Source organism: Coregonus clupeaformis, chromosome 30 (assembly GCF_020615455.1).
Source record: "Coregonus clupeaformis isolate EN_2021a chromosome 30, ASM2061545v1, whole genome shotgun sequence".
In the NCBI taxonomy this organism is placed as follows: domain Eukaryota; kingdom Metazoa; phylum Chordata; class Actinopteri; order Salmoniformes; family Salmonidae; genus Coregonus; species Coregonus clupeaformis.
Window position 1 is genome coordinate 36,634,058 of NC_059221.1, and position 20,182 is coordinate 36,654,239.

Genomic DNA, 20,182 nt, shown 5'->3' on the forward strand with positions numbered 1-20,182 from the left:
CATCATTCCTTCAATTCTGACCAGTTTCCCAGTCCCTGCCGATGAAAAACATCCCCACAGCATGATGCTGCCACCACCATGCTTCACTGTGGGGATGGTGTTCTCGGGGTGATGAGGGGTGTTGGGTTTGCGCCAGACATAGCATTTTCCTTGATGGCCAAAAAGCTCAAATTTAGTCTCATCTGACCAGAGTACCTTCTTCCATATGTCTGGGGAGTCTCCCACATGCCTTTTGGCGAACACCAAACGTGTTTGCTTATTTTTTCTTTAAGCAATGGCTTTTTTCTGGCCAGTCTTCCGTAAAACCCAGCTCTGTGGAGTGTACGGCTTAAAGTGGTCCTATGGACAGATACTCCAATCTCCGCTGTCCAGAACTGCAGCTCCTTCAGGGTTATCTTGGGTGTCTTTGCTGCCTCTCTGATTAATGCCCTCCTTGCCTGATCCGTGTGTTTTGGTGGGCGGCCCTCTCTTGGCAGGTTTGTTGTGGTGCCATATTCTTTCAATTTTTTTATAATGGATTTAATGGTGCTCGTGGGATGAAAAATGTATGCACTCACTAACTGTAAGTCGCTCTGGATAAGAGTGTCTGCTAAATGACTGAAATTTAAAATTTTAAAATTGTCAAAGTTTCTGATATTTTTTTTATAACCCAACCCTGACCTGTTTGGAGAGCTCCTTGGTCTTCATGGTGCCACTTGCTTGGTGGTGCCCCTTGCTTAGTGGTGTTGCAGACTCTGGGGCCTTTCAGAACAGGTGTATATATACTGAGATCATGTGACAGATCATGTGACACATAGATTGCACACAGGTGGACTTTATTTAACTAATTATGTGACTTCTGAAGGTAATTGGTTGCACCAGATGTTATTTAGGGGCTTCATAGCAAAGGGGGTGAATACATATGCACGCACCACTTTTCCGTTATTTCTTTTTTAGAATTTCTTGAAACAAGTTATTTTTTTCATTCCATTTCCCCAATTTGGACTATTTTGTGCATGTCCATTACATGAAATCCAAATAAATTACAGGTTGTAATGCAACAAAATAGGAAAAACGCCAAAGGGGGATGAATACTTTTGCAAGGCACTGTAAAAAGTATGATACACTTTATAAAACAAACACAAACAATTATAAAATCATGAAATGTTTATAACCGCTACAATTTAAGAAATAAACAATAGCTTTGATCTCAAATTCCCAATGCTAGGCCCCTTGATTTCTCATAGTTTCACCTCCAAGTAGCCTGATGTCTAAAAAGCAGTCCTGCTTGAAACTGGTACTACCACAGTTACTGTCTCTGTAGTCCTGGCAAACTGCACTTTATACCGGCAATATGCACAGCGCTTCATAATTCTCTGAACTGGAATAAACTGTGCCTCTGATACAGATTACAATGCCTTGCCCCAAACCACAACAGGGGGCTTGAAAGGATTTTGATCCAGATTGTTTCAGGAAACAATTTACACAAGCCATTACATAAGAAATGCGTGTGTTTTCATGTTCTGGACCAACAAGCACAACACAAGAGAACAATTGTGTTACTATGCCTGGTGTTAGCTCTGCATCTGATTGAATGCGTGATAGACCCGTCTGTCTATCAATGCCAAACCACTTTGCAAGTACACATGATGAGCGAAAACCTCTACTTTGATCAGTGCTTACAACCTCTCCCAGCATGTCTACCTTATCATGTTGTTCTGTCAGCTGTACAATGGTGAGATCCTGTTTGGATTCATTCATGTGAAGACACTATAAAGATCACTCCTATCTTCAATGGCTATGACAAACAGCTGTTTATGGAGCAGGCAAATAATGTCTGAGATCACTGCAAATTCAACACTGGTCAGATCCTTATTGTCACTTGGTACCATAAGTACCTACATGTATGTCATCTCTCATGAACGGCTGCTAACAAGTTTCTCATATTATCAAAGTCAGTTGGCCAGACCATGCTCTTAACCTCTTGGGCAGTTAACCTTTCTCATTAACTGAAATTAGTGTCTGTGATTGTTGGCCTTCTGTTTACCTATGAAATAATTTGCTCGCTCAAATGGAAAGCAACAGAAACCATATACTGGACCATAGTCCAAAACGCATTTCTTCAAGTGGCTGTGGAGGTGCATATTTGGTGTGCAATACTGTTTTCCATACAACCTTGCAAAGCTCTCACAGAACTGTTGCAAGTGGCGATGAGCCTCTCCAACTCGCTCCTGATGAGATTTGAGCGAATAGTTGGCCTATGTCTGTAGGTGCTTTCAGTGCATCAATTTTAAGCTGAATATTTCTTAGTATTCCATCATCCAGCACACCAATATTCTTCCAGACTGTAAAAATGTGTTTTGCTGTCCCCGGTAAAACTACAGCCATGTCTATGGGCATGAAATATGGCTATTTAAATAGCTCAGAGAATCTGGCCCCAGTTTCAGTCTCTATTGTTTTCCTCTCTGTCTTGGTCTTCGCCTGTGTCCACATACAGTGGGGGAAAAAAGTATTTAGTCAGCCAACAATTGTGCAAGTTCTCCCACTTAAAAAGATGAGAGAGGCCTGTAATTTTCATCATATGTACACGTCAACTATGACAGACAAATTGAGAATTTTTTTTCCAGAAAATCACATTGTAGGATTTTTTATGAATTTATTTGCAAATTATGGTGGAAAATAAGTATTTGGTCACCTACAAACAAGCAAGATTTCTGGCTCTCACAGACCTGTAACTTCTTCTTTAAGAGGCTCCCCTGTCCTCCACTCGTTACCTGTATTAATGGCACCTGTTTGAACTTGTTATCAGTATAAAAGACACCTGTCCACAACCTCAAACAGTCACACTCCAAACTCCACTATGGCCAAGACCAAAGAGCTGTCAAAGGACACCAGAAACAAAATTGTAGACCTGCACCAGGCTGGGAAGACTGAATCTACAATAGGTAAGCAGCTTGGTTTGAAGAAATCAACTGTGGGAGCAATTATTAGGAAATGGAAGACATACAAGACCACTGATAATCTCCCTCGATCTGGGGCTCCACGCAAGATCTCACCCCGTGGGGTCAAACTGATCACAAGAACGGTGAGCAAAAATCCCAGAACCACACGGGGGGGACCTAGTGAATGACCTGCAGAGAGCTGGGACCAAAGTAACAAAGCCTACCATCAGTAACACACTACGCCGCCAGGGACTCAAATCCTGCAGTGCCAGACGTGTCCCCCTGCTTAAGCCAGTACATGTCCAGGCCCGTCTGAAGTTTGCTAGAGTGCATTTGGATGATCCAGAAGAGGATTGGGAGAATGTCATATGGTCAGATGAAACCAAAATATAACTTTTTGGTAAAAACTCAACTTGTCGTGTTTGGAGGACAAAGAATGCTGAGTTGCATCCAAAGAACACCATACCTACTGTGAAGCATGGGGGTGGAAACATCATGCTTTGGGGCTGTTTTTCTGCAAAGGGACCAGGACGACTGATCCGTGTAAAGGAAAGAATGAATGGGGCCATGTATCGTGAGATTTTGAGTGAAAACCTCCTTCCATCAGCAAGGGCATTGAAGATGAAACGTGGCTGGGTCTTTCAGCATGACAATGATCCCAAACACACCGCCCGGGCAACGAAGGAGTGGCTTCGTAAGAAGCATTTCAAGGTCCTGGAGTGGCCTAGCCAGTCTCCAGATCTCAACCCCATAGAAAATCTTTGGAGGGAGTTGAAAGTCCGTGTTGCCCAGCGACAGCCCCAAAACATCACTGCTCTAGAGGAGATCTGCATGGAGGAATGGGCCAAAATACCAGCAACAGTGTGTGAAAACCTTGGGGGGGGGGGGGCAATGGTCAAGTGTGAGTGTCAGGATAACTTAATGGCATGTCTCAGTCTGGACATATTGGCAGTCAGGATCTCTAGTCTCGACAGAGTGTGGTTAACACCCCATGGCTCCCCTTATCCAACAGCCAGTGTAGAAACAAGCTTTTGAGTTTTCAGAGATAAAACACCTAAGTTCTTCCGACTGGCATGGAAGTGGCTAGAGTCCTCAGAGGTGTAAGGTTAATTAGAAGTCTGAAACTAAGGTTTTTGGTGCAGTGATAAGAAGTGATAAGATGAAGGCACAACTACAGTGAGGGAAAAAAGTATTTGATCCCCTGCTGATTTTGTATGTTTGTCCACTGACAAAGACATGATCAGTCTATAATTTTAATGGTAGGTTTATTTGAACCGTGAGAGACAGAATAATAAAGTACAAAATCAGCAGGGGATCAAATACTTTTTTCCCTCACTGTATATCGAAAGGTGGCAAAACAGAGAGAGAGAGAGAGAGAGAGAGAGAGAGAGAGAGAGAGAGAGAGCGAGAGAGAGAGAGAGATATTCTGTAAAGATTCTGTCAGACCTGGGCCCTGACAGTAAATCTCAGTAAGACAAAAAATTATGGTGTTCCAAAAAAGGTCCAGTTGCCAGGACTACAAATACAAATTCCATCTAGACACCGTTGCCCTAGAGCACACAAAAAACAATACATACCTCGGCCTAAACATCAGCACCACAGGTAACTTCCACAAAGCTGTGAACGATCTGAGAGACAAGGCAAGAAGGGCCTTCTATGCCATCAAAAGGAACTTAAATTCGGCATACCAATTAGGATCTGGCCAAAAATACTTGAATCAGTTATAGAACCCATTGCCCTTTATGGTTGTGAGGTCTGGGGTCCGCTCACCAACCAAGAATTCACAAAATGGGACAAACACCAAATTGAGACTCTGCATGCAGAATTCTGCAAAAATCCCCAGTGTACAACGAAACACACCAAATTATGCATACAGAGCATACACTCTAATTATCAAAATCCAGAAAAGAGCCATTAAATTCTATAACCACTTAAAAGGAAGCGATTCCCAAACCTTCCATAACAAAGCCATCACCTACAGAGAGATGAACTTGGCGAAGAGTCCCCTAAGCAAGCTGGTCCTGGGGCTCTGTTCACAAACACAAACAGACCCCACAGAGCCCCAGGAAAACAACACATTTAGACCCAACCAAATCATGAGAAAACAAAAAGAGAATTACTGGACACATTGGAAAGAATTAACAAAAAAACAGAGCAAACTAGAATGCTATTTGGCCCTAAACAGAGAGTACACAGTGGCAGAATGCCTGACCACTGTGACTGACCCAAACATAATGAAAGCTTTGACAATGTACAGACTCAGTGAGCATAGCCTTGCTATTGAGAAAGGCCGCCGTAGGCAGACCTGGCTCTCAAGAGAAGACAGGCTATGTGAACACTGTGTCTCTAATGTATGACCATATTAGAGACACATATTTCCCTCAGATTACACAGATCCAAAAATAATTTGAAAACAAACCCAATTCTGATAAACTCCCATATCCACTGGGTGAAATACTACAGTGTGCCATCACAGCAGCAAGATTTGTGACCTGTTGCCACAAGAAAAGGGCAACCAGTGAAGAACAAACACCATTGTAAATACAACCCATATTTAAGTTTATTTATTTTCCCATTTGTACTTTAACTATTTGCACATTGTTACAACACTGTATATAGACATAATATGACATTTGAAATGTCTTTATTCTTTTGACACTTCTGAGTGTAATGTTTACTGTTCATTTGTATTGTTTATTTCACTTTTGTTTACGATCTACTTCACTTGCTTTGGCAATGTTAACATAAGTTTCCCATGCCAATAAAGCACTTAAATTGAAATTGAAATTGAATTGAGAGAGAGAGAGAAAGAACAGGATTAATGGAAAATAATAGAACTGACCCACTGGGCATACACATTGTTTCCACGCAATTTCAATGAAATTATGTTGAACCAACGTGGAATAGACGTTGAATTGACGTCTGTGCCCAGTGGGGAGTGAATATCGCTAACTCACACACTTCATTCATACAGCTCCAGCAAAACAAAACCCTAGTAACAATGGCACTTCCGTCTGTGTGCTGCTGAGCAGAGTTCTGTAGAAGCCCAGGGGTCACCCAGGGGTCACCACTAGAAAGAGGATGTGGACACTAGTCACTTCTGTTATAGGTGGGCCACACCTGGTTCTGTTCCCTAGGAGACAACGGAAGGAGTAGTGTAGATGTACACATCTCGTGTACTCCGAGCATGCGCTGACCAACTGGCAAGTGTCTTCACTGACATTTTCAACATGTCCCTGACTGAGTCTGTAATACCAACATGTTTCAAGCAGACCACCATAGTCCCTGTGCCCAAGAACACTAAGATAACCTGCCTAAATGACTACCGACCCGTAGCACTCACGTCTGTAGCCATGAAGTGCTTTGAAAGGCTGGTCATGGCTCACATCAACACCATTACCCCAGAAACCCTAGACCCACTCCAATTTGCATACCGCCCCAACAGATCCACAGATGATGCAATCTCTATTGCACTCTACACTTCCCTTTCCCACCTGGACAAGAGGAACACCTACGTGAGAATGCTATTCATTGACTACAGCTCAGCGTTCAACACCATAGTGCCCTCAAAGCTCATCACTAAGCTAAGGACCCTGGGACTAAACACCTCCCTCCGCAACTGGATCCTGGACTTCCTGACGGGCCGCCCCCAGGTGGTAAGGGTAGGTAACAACACATCTGCCACGCTGATCCTCAACACGGGGGCCCCTCAGGAATGCGTGCTCAGTCCCCTCCTGTACTCCCTGTTCACCCATGACTGCATGGCCAGGCACGACTCCAACACCATCATTAAGTTTGCCGACGACACAACAGTGGTATGCCTGATCACCGACAACGATGAGACAGCCTATAGGGAGGAGGTCAGAGACCTGGCCGTGTGGTGCCAGGATAACAACCTCTCCCTCAACGTGATCAAGACAAAGGAGATGATTGTGGACTACAGGAAAAAAAAGAGGACTGAGCACGCCCCCATTCTCATCGACAGGGCTGTAGTGGAACAGGTTGAGAGCTTCAAGTTCCTTGGTGTCCACATCACCAACAAACTATCATGGTCCAAACACACCAACAGAGTCGTGAAGAAGGCACGACAAAGGCTATTCCCCCTCAGGAGACTGAAAAGATTTGGCATGGGTCCTCAGATCCTCAAAAAGTAATATAGCTGCACCATCGAGAGCATCCTTACTGGTTGCATCACCGCCTGGTATGGCAACTGCTTGGCCTCCGACCGCAAGCCACTACAGAGTGTAGTGCGTATGGCCCAGTACATCACTGGGGCCATGCTTCCTGCCATCCAGGATCTCTATACCAGGCGGTGTCAGAGGAAGGCCCTAAAAATTATCAAAGACTCCAGCCACCCTAGTCATAGACTGTTCTCTTTGCTACCGCACGGCAAGTGGTACCGGATAGCCAAGTCTAGGTCCAAAAGGCTTCTTAACAGCTTCTACCCCCAAGCCATAAGACTCCTGAACAGCTAATCATGGCTACCCAGACTATTTGCATTGCATAATTTTAATTTCTTAACTGCATTGTTGGTTAATGGCTTGTAAGTAAGCATTTCACTGTAATGTTTACACCTGTTGTATTTGGCGCATGTGGCAAATAAAATGTTATTTTATTTTATTTGATCTCATAGTGTAGATGAGGCATGTTTAAAAAAAAATTATGGACATGTATTTCTTTCTTGTCTAAAATGTCATGTCTCAGGGCAGGTGAGGAAGACTAATGTTTGGGTGTTTGACAGAAGGGTTGTACGACCGTATCCACTGTTTGGTTACTTGTCGATGGTTGCGAGAAAGGGAGCAAGGGAAAGGGAACATTTTGAAAGGGAACAAGGGAAGGGTAAAAATTAGAAAGGGAACGAGGGAACGGTAAAAATTGAAAGGGAACGAGGGAAGGGTAAATATTAGAAAGGGAACGAGGGAAGGGTAAATATTAGAAAGGGAACGAGGGAAGGGTAAACATTAAACACGGAGTAGGGGAAGCCACAGGAGGCATCTGCCCACTCACAGCAATGGAGGAGGTGGAGGAGGAGAGGAGAGGGGGAGATATAGGGGGAGGGATGAAGGAGTTGTGGAGGAGAGGAGAGGTAGATGGAAAGAGAGGAGGAGGTGGAGCTGCAGGGGATGTGGAGAAGGAAATGAGGGGGAGGTATAAAGGAAGAGAGGGTGATGAGGAGGAAGAGGAGGAAGAGGAGAAACTGCAGAGAGGAGGAGGTGGAGAGGTATAAAGGTCACTTGGTTGGGTAGTCTTAGCTTGTCACTGAAAACACAAATCACACAAAATATAAATAACCATCTAATACACCAATGTTGTTTCAATCTGCTTCCCACCGAGTAGCGTGTACATCTAACTCAGGGATGGGCAACTTTGATGGGGGTGGGGGCCACAAAAAATCTGAACTCATCATGAGGGGCCGCAGTTGTGCCGTCACAGCCGCCAACCTGCTGAAAAAACTGCTGATGCACAACCATATTTCAAATTGCACCTTGTGTAGTCTACTATTCTAACTCGCAACAGTTAAGTTGAGACCCCGACTGAGTTGTGTTTTTGGGCCTTGGGTTTTTTTTGGGCGGGCCTTGGGTTTCCGAGGGCCTTCAAAATGGGGGCCGCGGGGCTGCATGGCCGCCAGTTGCCCATCCCTGATCTAACTGATATTCCACTAATACCAATATCCAGCTTTCCAACTATGAATATTTCATATCCTGATGGTACTTTTAAATGCACTACTAATTAACAAATCCAAGTTGATCTAGCTTAATTCAAATCAGGCCAATTAAAAAAGTGTCTCTGTCTACTGTGTATGTTAATGGCTGCTGAGTGGAATATTGTATGTTGAGCAGCAGGTAGAGAATGTTAAACAGGCCTTGTTAACAGCACTTTAGCACTTCCCCCTGAACTCTACCGCTGCTGAACACACCTCTCCATGGCCGCCTAATGCAGGACAGCATGCCAAACCATTAGAAACATAACACAAGGACATCTATGTCCATTACTGATGAAACACTGCTCTACGCTAGCTTCATAAAGTACAGTACCAAGGTCAGGGGTTAGAGACTCAACTAACTGTGCACAGAATCTAAAGAAGTTTAGGAGACACGGAAAAGTACGATTTTGACATGGCTTTTTTATGATAAAGGGAGAAGAATTAGGGAATGTGGCACAGGAGGTGGACGAAAATTATTGATAAAGATTTCATGGGTCGTCTTACTGTTTTCTGCCAGAAGTTACAGCTAGATGCAGCTCGATACAACAAGGTTTCAGTCATAATGGGATTTCTCAAGGTCTTTTGATAAAGAAGCAGAGCGTAGGCCTGTGCTGTATTAGAAGGAGAATTCTGGCTGTATTTTCTTCTTTAGTCAGATACAGCGTGGTTGGAATAAAAGGTGTCGGGACAGAATTTGTGTGGTATTGCAGGAGAGAGGAGAGGCGTTTTGTTAGACTCTTCCATCTTCCCTTTGTGTGTTTTTCTATGGATGAGTTTAGATTGAGACAGACTGCACTGACACAGACAGAATAAACTGTGCCGGGTAGAAAAACCCTTGACAGAATACAGAGAGTTAGAGCACTTGTGGCGTAGACGTCTGTTTCATCAATGTCGTCTCTCCCTTTATCTCTCTATCTCTCTGTTTGTCTTATTCTCTCTCTCTCTCTCTCTCTCTCTCTCTCTCTCTCTCTATCTCTCTCTCTCTCTCTCTCTCTCTGCTTTCTCTCTCTCTCTCTCTCTCTCTCTAGCTTTCTCTCTCTCTCTCTCTCTCTCTCTCTCTCTCTCTCTCTCTGTCTATCTCTGTCTCTCTCTCTCTCTCTCGCTTTCTCTCTCTCTCGCTTTCTCTCTCTCTCTCTCTCTCTCTCTCTCTCGTTTCTCTCTCTCTCTCTCTCTCTCTCTCTATCTCTCTCTCTCTCTCTCGCTTTCTCTCTCTCTCTCTCTCTCTCTCTCTCTCTCTCTCTCTCTCTCTCTCTCTCTCTCTCTCTCTCTCTCTCTCTCTCTCTCTCTCTCTCTCCCTCTCTCTCTCACTTACTGTCTCTCTTACCTGAGCTTTGATATGGAAATACCTCTCTTCCCAGACCCTGATTGGTAAGTGATGGTTTCTATGGATGGATTTGCTTACAGGCCCTCACGTTCTCACCAAAGACTCGTACTGCTCTAGACAGGGTGAAATACAACAAGCAACAACAGTGCATGTACTTACATAGATTATACAATATGCATGCATGTGTTTGGACTTTACACCTTGTAAACGTTATCCTTAACAATTGTTATACCATATGCTATATCTGTCTGATGGATGTTGGTCTGTTAAAGAATTTGTTACAAATAATTGACTAAAACATATTTTAAACGAATGAGTGAACAATACATGTTTTATTTGAGAGCAGATGCCCACTCTAAAGCACTAAGGCACAGCTTCGGGGGGAAGGAGGGAGAAGATTGGATGATTTCTCTCTGTTGTCTTTGATTAGCTTGTCTGCTAGTATCCTGGATCCGGAACTAGTGTGTGTGTGTGTAGTAGGGGTGCTTTGCATGTTAACAGTATTTAGGTTTTGTCTTGTGAATGAGGCTGGGAGAGTCAGGTTCACTTGAAAAAACACACCAGGCCTGAGCCCATAGAGTTATTCTGCCGGGAAGCAGAAAAAGAAGAAGCACACACACACACACACCCACACACAGCTGGGCACTCCTTTCAGGTGCATTTTTGTCCACCTGTCCCCCCAGGTCTACACACACATAAACACATTACATTTTAAAGGCCACCTGAACAGCCAGGTGAAACAGAGCAGAGTTGGGGGAGGAGCAGAGGGTCTGGTTAAATCCACCTGATGAACCACTAAGCTGGGGGGATGAGCGTGTCCAAAAGGAACTAGGGACTACAGCTGTAACACACACACACACACCTGGCCCCCGCACGCATTCACACACAAACCTACCCCCACCCCCATCTAAACACACAACCCCGGGGAAATTAGGAGTACCCGTATTCAGCTGTCTGCACAATGAGCTAAAGCAGGCTTAAGCTATTTGATGGGAACATGGTGTATTCAGACAGGGAAGGTTAAAAAGAGGCAAACAGCCATGACACTAATCAAACGTAAGAATGCTAATATTAACAGAAAGAGAGAGAGTTGTCAGTATCCCACAGAGACTTTATGTGTAAAATGAGATGAGTACATGGCATGCTAGCTAGTGTAAACGTCTCATTTTGGAGTATGTTAGCCAAACAGGTGTTCTCATTAACGAGTGTGCTCCTAAGAGATCAGGGCTGGAAAACTGCTAAAGAGAGAGTGAGAGAGAGAGAGAGAGAGAGAGAGAGAGAGAGAGAGAGAGAGAGAGAGAGAGAGAGAGAGAGAGAGAGAGAGAGAGAGAGAGAGAGAGAGAGAGAGAGAGAGAGAGAGAGAGAGAGAGAGAGAGAGAGAGAGAGAGAGAGAGAGAGAGAGAGAGAGAGAGAGAGAGAGAGAGAGAGAGAGAGAGAGAGAGAGCGAGAGAGAGAGAGAACGTGTTTCTTTTCAATGACTTATGCAGTGGTAGTTTAGAACAAAGCTACACAGAGAGCGGAACACACATACACACACAGTGCCGCGTAGATGAGGGAGCAGGTATACAGTAGGTCCCCTGGGTTTTAGCAGCTAAAGCCTTCTAACCTGTTACCACACAGTTCAGCCCACAACCCAGGACTAAAGCCTTCAGCCATGAGAACAGAGAACTCCACACACACTGAGCAGAGATGTGTAGTGTCAGCCTACAACCCCACTTCCCCCTCAGCCTCCCCCACTTACAGTGCCTTCGAAAAGTATTCAGACCCCTTGACTTTTTCCACATTTTGTTACATTACAGCCTTATTCTAAAATAGATTAAATAAATAAAAATCCTCAGCAATCTACACACAACACCCCATAATGACAAAACAAAAACATGTTTTTCAACATTTTTGCAAATGTATAGGAAAATAAAATAATAAAAACCTTATTTACGTAAGTATTCAGACACTTTGCTATGAGAATCAGAATTGAGCTCAGGTGCATCCTGTTTCCATTGATCATCCTTGAGCTGTTTCCAAAACTTGATTGGAGTCCACCTGTAGTAAACTCAATTGATTGGACATGATTTGGAAAGGCACACACCTGTCTATATAAGGTCCCACAGTTGACAGTGCATGTCAGAGCAAAAACCAAGCCATGAGGTCGAAGGAATTGTCCGTAGAGCTCCGAGACAGGATTGTGTCAAGGCACAGATCTGTGGAAGGGTACCAAAAAATGTCTACAGCATTGAAGGTCCCCAAGAACACAGTGGCCTCCATCATTCTTAAATTGAAGAAGTTTGGAACTACCGAGACTCTTCCTAGAGCTGGCCGCCCGGCCAAACTGAGCAATCAGGGGAGAAGGGCCTTGGTCTGGGAGGTGACTAGGAACCCGATGGTCACTCTGACAGAGCTCCATAGTTCCTCTGTGGAGATGGGAGAACCTTCCAAAATCAGGCCTTTATGGTAGAGTGGCCTAGCCACTCCTCAGTAAAAGGCACATGACAGCCTGCTTGGAGTTTGCCAAAAGGCACCTAAAGACTCTCAGACCATGAGAAACAAGATTCTCTGATCTGATGAAACCAAGATTAAACTCTTTGGCCTGAATGCCAAGCGCCATGTCTGGATGAAACCTTGCACCATCCCTACGGTGAAGCATGGTGGGGGCAGCATCATGCTGTGGGGGTGATTTCTAGCGCCTGTGACTGGGAGACTAGTCAGGATCGAGGCAAAGATGAATGGAGCAAAGTACAGAGAGATCCTTGATGAAAACCTGCTCCAGAGGGCTCAGGACCTCAGACTGGGGCGAAGGTTCACCTTCCAACAGGACAACAACCCTAAGCACACAGCCAATACAACGCAGGAGTGGCTTCGGGACAAGTCTCTGAATGTCCTTGAGTGGCCCTGGAGAGACCTGAAAATAGCTGTGCAGCAACGCTCCCCATCCAACCTAACAGAGATTGAGTGGATATGCAGAGAAGAATGGGAGAAACTCCCCAAATACAGGTGTGCCAAGCTTGTACTGTCATACACAAGAAGACTCGAGGCTGTAATTGCTGCCAAAGGTGCTTCAACAAATTAATAAACTAATACATTCGCAGAAAATTCTAAAAACCTGTTTTTGCTTTGTCATTATGGGGTATTGTTGTGTATAGGTTGATGAGGGGGAAAAAACAATTTCATCAATTTTAGAATAAGGCTGTAACCAATTTTATTTTGGGAAAAAGTCAAGGGGTCTGAATACTTTCCGAAGGCACTTTATCTCTTTTTCTCTCCCCCTGCCTCCCCCTCTCTCTGTCTGCCTCCCATCTCTCCCCCTCCCTTCTCAATTTCAATTTCAATTTAAGGGGCTTTATTGGCATGGGAAACATATGTTTACATTGCCAAAGCAAGTGAAATAGATAATAAACCCAAGTGAAATTAACAGTAAACATTACACTCACAAAAGTTCCAAAAGAATAAAGACAAATGTCATATTATGTGCAAATAGTTAAAGTACAAAAGGGAAAATAAATCAATATAAATATGGATTGTATTTACAATGGTGTTTGTTCTTCTTGCTGCTGTGATGGCACACTGTGCTATTTCACTCAATAGATATAGGAGTCTTTCCCTGCTACCCCATACCTTCAACACAAACACACACACACTCCCCCGTCCTCCAGCCCAGTGTTGACACAACACAGCCACACCTGGGGGGAAGTGAGCTCAGCAGAGTAGCCAGAGAACGGGGCCGCCCAGACCGCTCCCTATACGTCTTTGCTGGAGCTGGAACTAGGTCAGATACTGTATATACAGGTCTGGACATTCACCTCATAACATCTAGAAGCTTACAAACACAAACAGATTCAGGCATCAGCTGTTGAGACGATTAGCATTGAAGAAAGTACTAGTGGCAATTGGTTACGCTGACTCACTAGATGTTTTTAAAACAAGTTGGTAATATAAATAGAATGTAATTGTCTTGGCACAGTTGGTGCCAATATGGCAGAAATGTTGATTCTTAGTCTTATACTCGGATTCGCAAACGGTGTCCTTACGTCAACAGATCAGTACCTGAACCCCCAACCAGGTCAAAAACACTTAATGTCTTTGTCATGATGTGTCCTTACGTCAATAGATGTATTTTTTTTTGTTCATGATGACATCAGGACATTCAGGATATACATCATACTCTGGTGGGTTTCTGGTTGAAATTACATCCCATTAGCAGATTACAACCAGGCCCCTAAAATGTTCAACCAGTACACCTGACAATGTCACAAAAGACGTTTAAAGAATTATAGAGCTAGGGTAGTTTTTGCCACATAATTGAATAGAACAATATAATGAATACTATGTTAATTGTTAGTAATTCATTACTAGTCATTAAATAAACACACATACTGTACTCCTACAGGTATAGCTGCATAATTGAAGACTTCAGCAGGCTTATCAAATGATGCTCCGCCTCTCCATATTAGCTCACACCTGGGCAGATATTGAACCAGGTGAAGACGTCACTGTTAACGAGGGTTCCGTACTAGCTGCCGTGCTTGACACCTCCCAAATTAGGACCCTGTCCAGGTTTTGTTAGACTACTTTAACAATTTCATCCTGGCCTTGTTTTCCTTCCCCCTCTCTATCCTCGGACCATCTCTGCATTTTACCCCATTCAGTTGGCTAATAATGGAACCTGCCTATGACAGGCTATTGTTTTAACTTATACTGTGATAGAAATGACAGTCACAAGCTGTTATCTAATTAAAGTAGTCTGACACAAGTGTGTAAAAAAAATACAAATAATCTTATATTAAATTCACCCCCATCTTTGTGACCAAGGTGTTAAATGGTAGGCCTAATAATTGTTTATTTAGTAGGTATAACCACCATGGTTGATGTTTTTAATTATTTTGAACTTGAATTGAATCGCATTTATAATGGTTTATAACGCATGTATAGGTCTAAATGCTTAGGCTATAAATTCAAGTTATTAGGCCTATAAAATATGTTCAGAATCTGGGAACAATAAAACACTGATGCATATTTAAGTTTATGTTTTAGTCAAGGAGGAGGTAAAATGTAAGTCTAGGAGACCAAATATAAGTGTGATTTTGCAATTAAATGTTAGAACTAACAGGGAGATAAATCGATCGAAATACAACAGGTTAGGGAATAAAGGTTAGGGAATAACATAATAGCAGACTGTTGTGGGGAAAGGTGTAGCATAAGACATCAGACATCGATAGATTTGATCAGACAGACGATTTGCGCGACTTCATTGTTGACATCGCACATGGCGCACAGTGCGCCGATACATTGTGTTGTTGCCAGCGCATGAATAAAGTGGTGGTGTTCCCCTTTCATTTTCTGAGCACGGTAGAAAATGGAGGAAGACGGAACTGACCACTCTGAGGGGGCAGACACAGACCGACAGAGACCCACACACAATAACCCAGAGACGGGCAAAGCATATCAGCAGTTCGGCTTGGCATTTCAGCTTCATTCAGCACCAAATGAAAACACTTGACGCCACACTTTCACCTCAACTCAAGAAGCGCCTGCGGACGGATCAGATTAATATTGCATATCGCTATAACGTTGCCCAAAGACCGTTGAGTCTGGAACCTGAATTATCCCTCTCTTGTCTGGTAGCCTACTCTAGGGTTGGGTGTTGACGCAGCAGAAATGTCCAGCTGGAGAAATCCCCCTTTCAGAGGTTAACTGAGGGTAGGAGTAGGGGGAGAAGGGGTGGAGGGTTTAAGCCCTTGCCTGCCAAACTGCCAGCATTTCATTTTAAAGGCTCAGTGCAGTCAAAAACTTGATTATCCTGTATTTTATATATATTTCCACACTATGAGGTTGGAATAATACTGTGAACTTGTGAAAATTATGATAATGCCGTTTTAGTGTAAGCCCTGTTTGAAAAGACCGCCTGAAATTTCAGCCTGTTTTGGTGGGATGGAGTTTTGGCCTGCCTGGCATCATCACCAGGCATTATATGTTAATAGACCAATAACAACGAGCGTTTCAAACCTCTCTGCCAATAACAGCTAATTTTCAGGTTACATATCCCTCCCATTAACCTCATCCAATTAGGGCCCTCCATCAGACCACTTCCAGACAGTCCTAGTAAAATTATTTGCTAAGAAGCTACTTTTTAAAATATTTGTATTTTTATATCAATATAAAATGACAGTACGTTACTTAATTGTTACCCATAAATGATTTGATATTGAGATAGAAACGGCTGCATTGGGCCTTTAAATAACCCGATCGACCGCATAGAATGATATACAACCAAGGCATCACGATCAGTGACAGCTCACTGCGTGACAATCCCGTAAATCCCTAGAATATTGGGGCCAAAACGTTGACAGTTAACTCAACCTTCGGGGATTCACGAATACAGTAAGGGGAAGGGGGCTACTTTACAGTGAAAACAAATAGCCTATGGTTAGAGCGTTTTATTCTGCAAATAAATGTGCCTTTAGCCTATATAGTGTTTTCCCAATCCCATGCAAGTGCACAATTATCCTACATTAGCAAATGACTGCATCTAATAATGACAACAACAAGAAACATTCCTGCAAGTAGACATCTGGCTTGTCAGTTAGCTCGGCAACATGAAACAGGTAGGCGGACTACTTTTAGCATGACGCTTAAATGCATCGCACGGAAGAGCTGTCAAAATACACTTGTGCGGTCCGTGACATGATACCAACACACCGACAACCACCCGTTATTAACCGTAAAACCACGATACACCGCTTCAACTTGTCACATGCATTCAAAAGAGTTACATTGTTCAATGGTTATAACGTGTTCGCAAGCACGCTCACTATCTGAACGTAAAACTATTATGAACAGGACATTGTTGTAAAAGGAGGCACATAGCCTAAACCTTGTCACAGCGTCGCCATATAAAACCAGCAGCTTTTAAAATACATTAATTGACACTAGGCAATTGAATAGACACGGAAGGGGTGATGAAGAAAAAGCGATGAAAGAGCACGGCATACATACATGTTAACCCATGGGGTCTGGGGTAGACGCGGTGTCGATTCTTTGGAGTCCAATCCGATGTGACAGCGTGAGAGATAAAGAAAGGGGAATGTTCAGAAGAGCATTGTATTCTCTTCTTTCCTCACCTACGCCTTTTGTGTCTCTTTAAGTGTTATTCCCCTGTTTTCTCCCCCTCTCTCCCTGTCTCAGCCACTCACTCTCTTTCCCTCCCCTGCTTTTCCGTATCTTGGTATCAGGAACCAGCCTCCCCCTCTGTCTGTCTGTCTCTCTGTCTCTGTCTCTCTCTCTCTCTCTCTCTCTCTCTCTCTTTCTCTTTCTCTAGGGCGCTCTCTCCCTCGCACTGTCCCCCCGTATCTCCCTGTCTTTGGGCAGACTCAGGAAATGAGGCAACATGAACACACACGCCGTTCTATCAGCGACCAACCCACAGACACTCTCTTTCTGACAGCTCAATGAAATATGTGTCATTTTTGTAATTGAGTAGCACGATGTGAAATCATAAAATAAAATAAATAGTAGGCTATTTGTCTGTGTGTTCAGTGTGTGATGAAAACAATATCATAAAGTGTTAAAAATGGTGTTATGCTAAACTGGGTTGTCATGCGGACAAGACAACCGATTGAAATTGAATTGTGTGTGAAAGGTGTAATATAACGTGCAGTAATATACCTACAGTTTATTGTTCTAGCTATATCATCAGCATATCATATGAGTGAATGTTTCATCTGAATTGACACCATCTCAAGGTAATACAGTTTATGAACGGGAGTTTCCTATTTAAAAAGAATGTCTCAGTGAGGCAATTAGCCTACACAGATAAGTATGTGCTTGTCCATACATTTATGCATGACACTGGGGTTCTGAACATGAGTGTATCTCCTGTGGGGCTACAGTATGTGGGTGTTGGTGAGAACAGAAGACAAGCTTTGTCCACTGTGTAGTTTGAATGACAGGCAAGGACCAAGCTACACCCTCTTGTGGTAAGCTAGGCAAACTATCCATCAATCAGACAGAAGGTAAAGGAATACTGACATTCACCTGTTGGACAACCATTCAAAACAAAATACAGTTTTATAAAAATGGTTTCATCCATCTTTCAGACAATGACATTCCAGTAAAATCACTGAAATAATATCAGAGTTATTAATAAAGACTAACACATTAATTACACCAAAATTGACATCCATGTCAATTGTAGATGATATACTGTTTTTAAATTCAATGTCTGTCTCAAACAGATTAGATATTATTTCTTCATGCCTGTGCCATTTCAGTGCCCTTACCAAAGCCTGTCTCATTGCTAAATCTGATATCAGACATGAACAGACAGAACACTCCTCATCTTCTCAAAATGAGGTCCTGGGTGTTTAAGGGAAGTAGGGAGAGTTGGAGGACAGGACAGCCTGGAGTGTGTTACGTCAGGGAAATAAATGTTTGCAAGCATTAGCGGGTAAGGTGTTTGTTTTTAGGGGACGTGTGGAGAGGCAGGTGTGTTAGTGTGTGTAGCATGTGTATAGAGGAAGTAGGGAGATGAGAGAGAGAGAGAGAGAGAGAGAGAGAGAGAGAGAGAGAGAGAGAGAGAGAGAGAGAGAGAGAGAGAGAGAGAGAGAGAAAGAGAGAGAGACCACCTATACAAGGCAGCAGTGCCCACCTTCACCTGGACCCTAAAGGACATCACCCTCATCTGCAGCCCCAAAACCTCACACAGGAGCAACAGATCAACAGACACCCAGCCCAGACCAGCGAGACACTCTCCCAGACCTACGGGACCCCCCCTTTATGGAGTACAAAGCCTTCACTATCTCATCCTGGAATATCCAAGGCCTGAGGTCATCTGCATTTGGCCTAAAGAGCAGGACCCACTGGTTGCCCTCTAGGTTACAGAGAGCTGGTAGTCCCATCCACCAAACTACCAGGTGTGAAACAGGGAAGGGACTCAGGGGGTATGCTAATTTGGTATAGAGCAAACCTAACTCACTTTATTCAATTATTCAAAACAGGAATATTTTATATTTGGCTAGAAATTCAAAAGGAAATTATCTCAACTGAGAAAAATGTCCTCATGTGTGCTACCTATATCCCTCCACTAGAATCCCCATACTTTAATGAAGACAGCTTCTCCATCCTGGAAGGGGAAATCAATCACTTCCAGGCCCAGGGACATGTACTAGTCTGTGGCAACCTAAATGCCAGAACTGGACAAGAACCGGACACCCTCAGCACACAGGGGGACAAACACATACCTGGAGGTGACAGCATTCCCTCCCCCACATGCCCCCCTAGGCACAACTACGACAACATAACCAACAAAAACGGGTCAAAACTCCTGCAGCTCTGTCGCACGCTGGGTATGTACATAGTCAATGGTAGGCTTCGAGGAGACTCCTATGGTAGGTACACCTATAGCTCATCTCTTGGCAGTAGTACAGTAGACTACTTTATCACTGACCACAACCCAGTCTCTCAGAGCGTTCACAGTCAGCCCACTGACACCCCTATCAGATCACAGCAATATCACAGTCTGCTTGAACAGAGCAATACTCAATCATGAGGCATCAAAGCCAAAGGAACTGAATAATATTAAGATATGCTTTAGATGGAAGGAAAGTAGTGTAGAAACCTACCAAAAATCAATTAGGCAACAACAAATTCAATCCGTTTTAGACAACTTCCTGGACAAAACGTTTCACTGTAATAGTGAAGGTGTAAACTTGGCAGTAGAAAACCTAAACAGTATATTTGACCTCTCAGCTTCCCTATCAAATCTAAAAATGTCTAACAGAAAACCAAAGAAAATTAACAACAATGACAAATGGTTTGATGAAGAATGCAAAATCCTAAGAAAGAAATTGAGAAACCTATCCAACCAAAAACATAGAGACCCAGAAAACCTGAGCCTACGCCTTCACTATGGTGAATCACTAAAACAATACAGAAATACACTACGGAAAAATAAGTAATCAATGCAATTGAAGAATCCATAGACTCTAACCACTTCTGGGAATATTGGAAAACACTAAACAAACAACAATACGAAGAGTTATCTATCCAAAACGGAGATGTATGGGTAAACCACTTCTCCAATCTTTTTGGTCCTATAACAAAAGAACAAACAGCAAAAACATATACATATGCAAATACAAATCTTAGAATCAACTATTAAAGTCTACCAGAACCCACTGGATTCTGAAATTACATTGAATGAACTACAGGACAAAATACAAACCCTCCAACCCAAAAATGCCT

General features: G+C 43.3%; 1 protein-coding gene across 1 annotated transcript in view; it reads right to left on the reverse strand.

The window, feature by feature from the left end:
• Positions 1–17,248, reverse strand: part of LOC121545321 (zinc finger and BTB domain-containing protein 46) — a 113,137-nt gene extending 95,889 nt beyond the window's left edge. Inside the window, exon 1 of the mRNA XM_041855738.2 lies at positions 16,937–17,248. The gene's annotated coding sequence lies outside the window, so the exon portion shown is untranslated. The remainder of the gene's footprint in view (positions 1–16,936) is intronic.
• Positions 17,249–20,182: the final 2,934 nt, after the last annotated feature.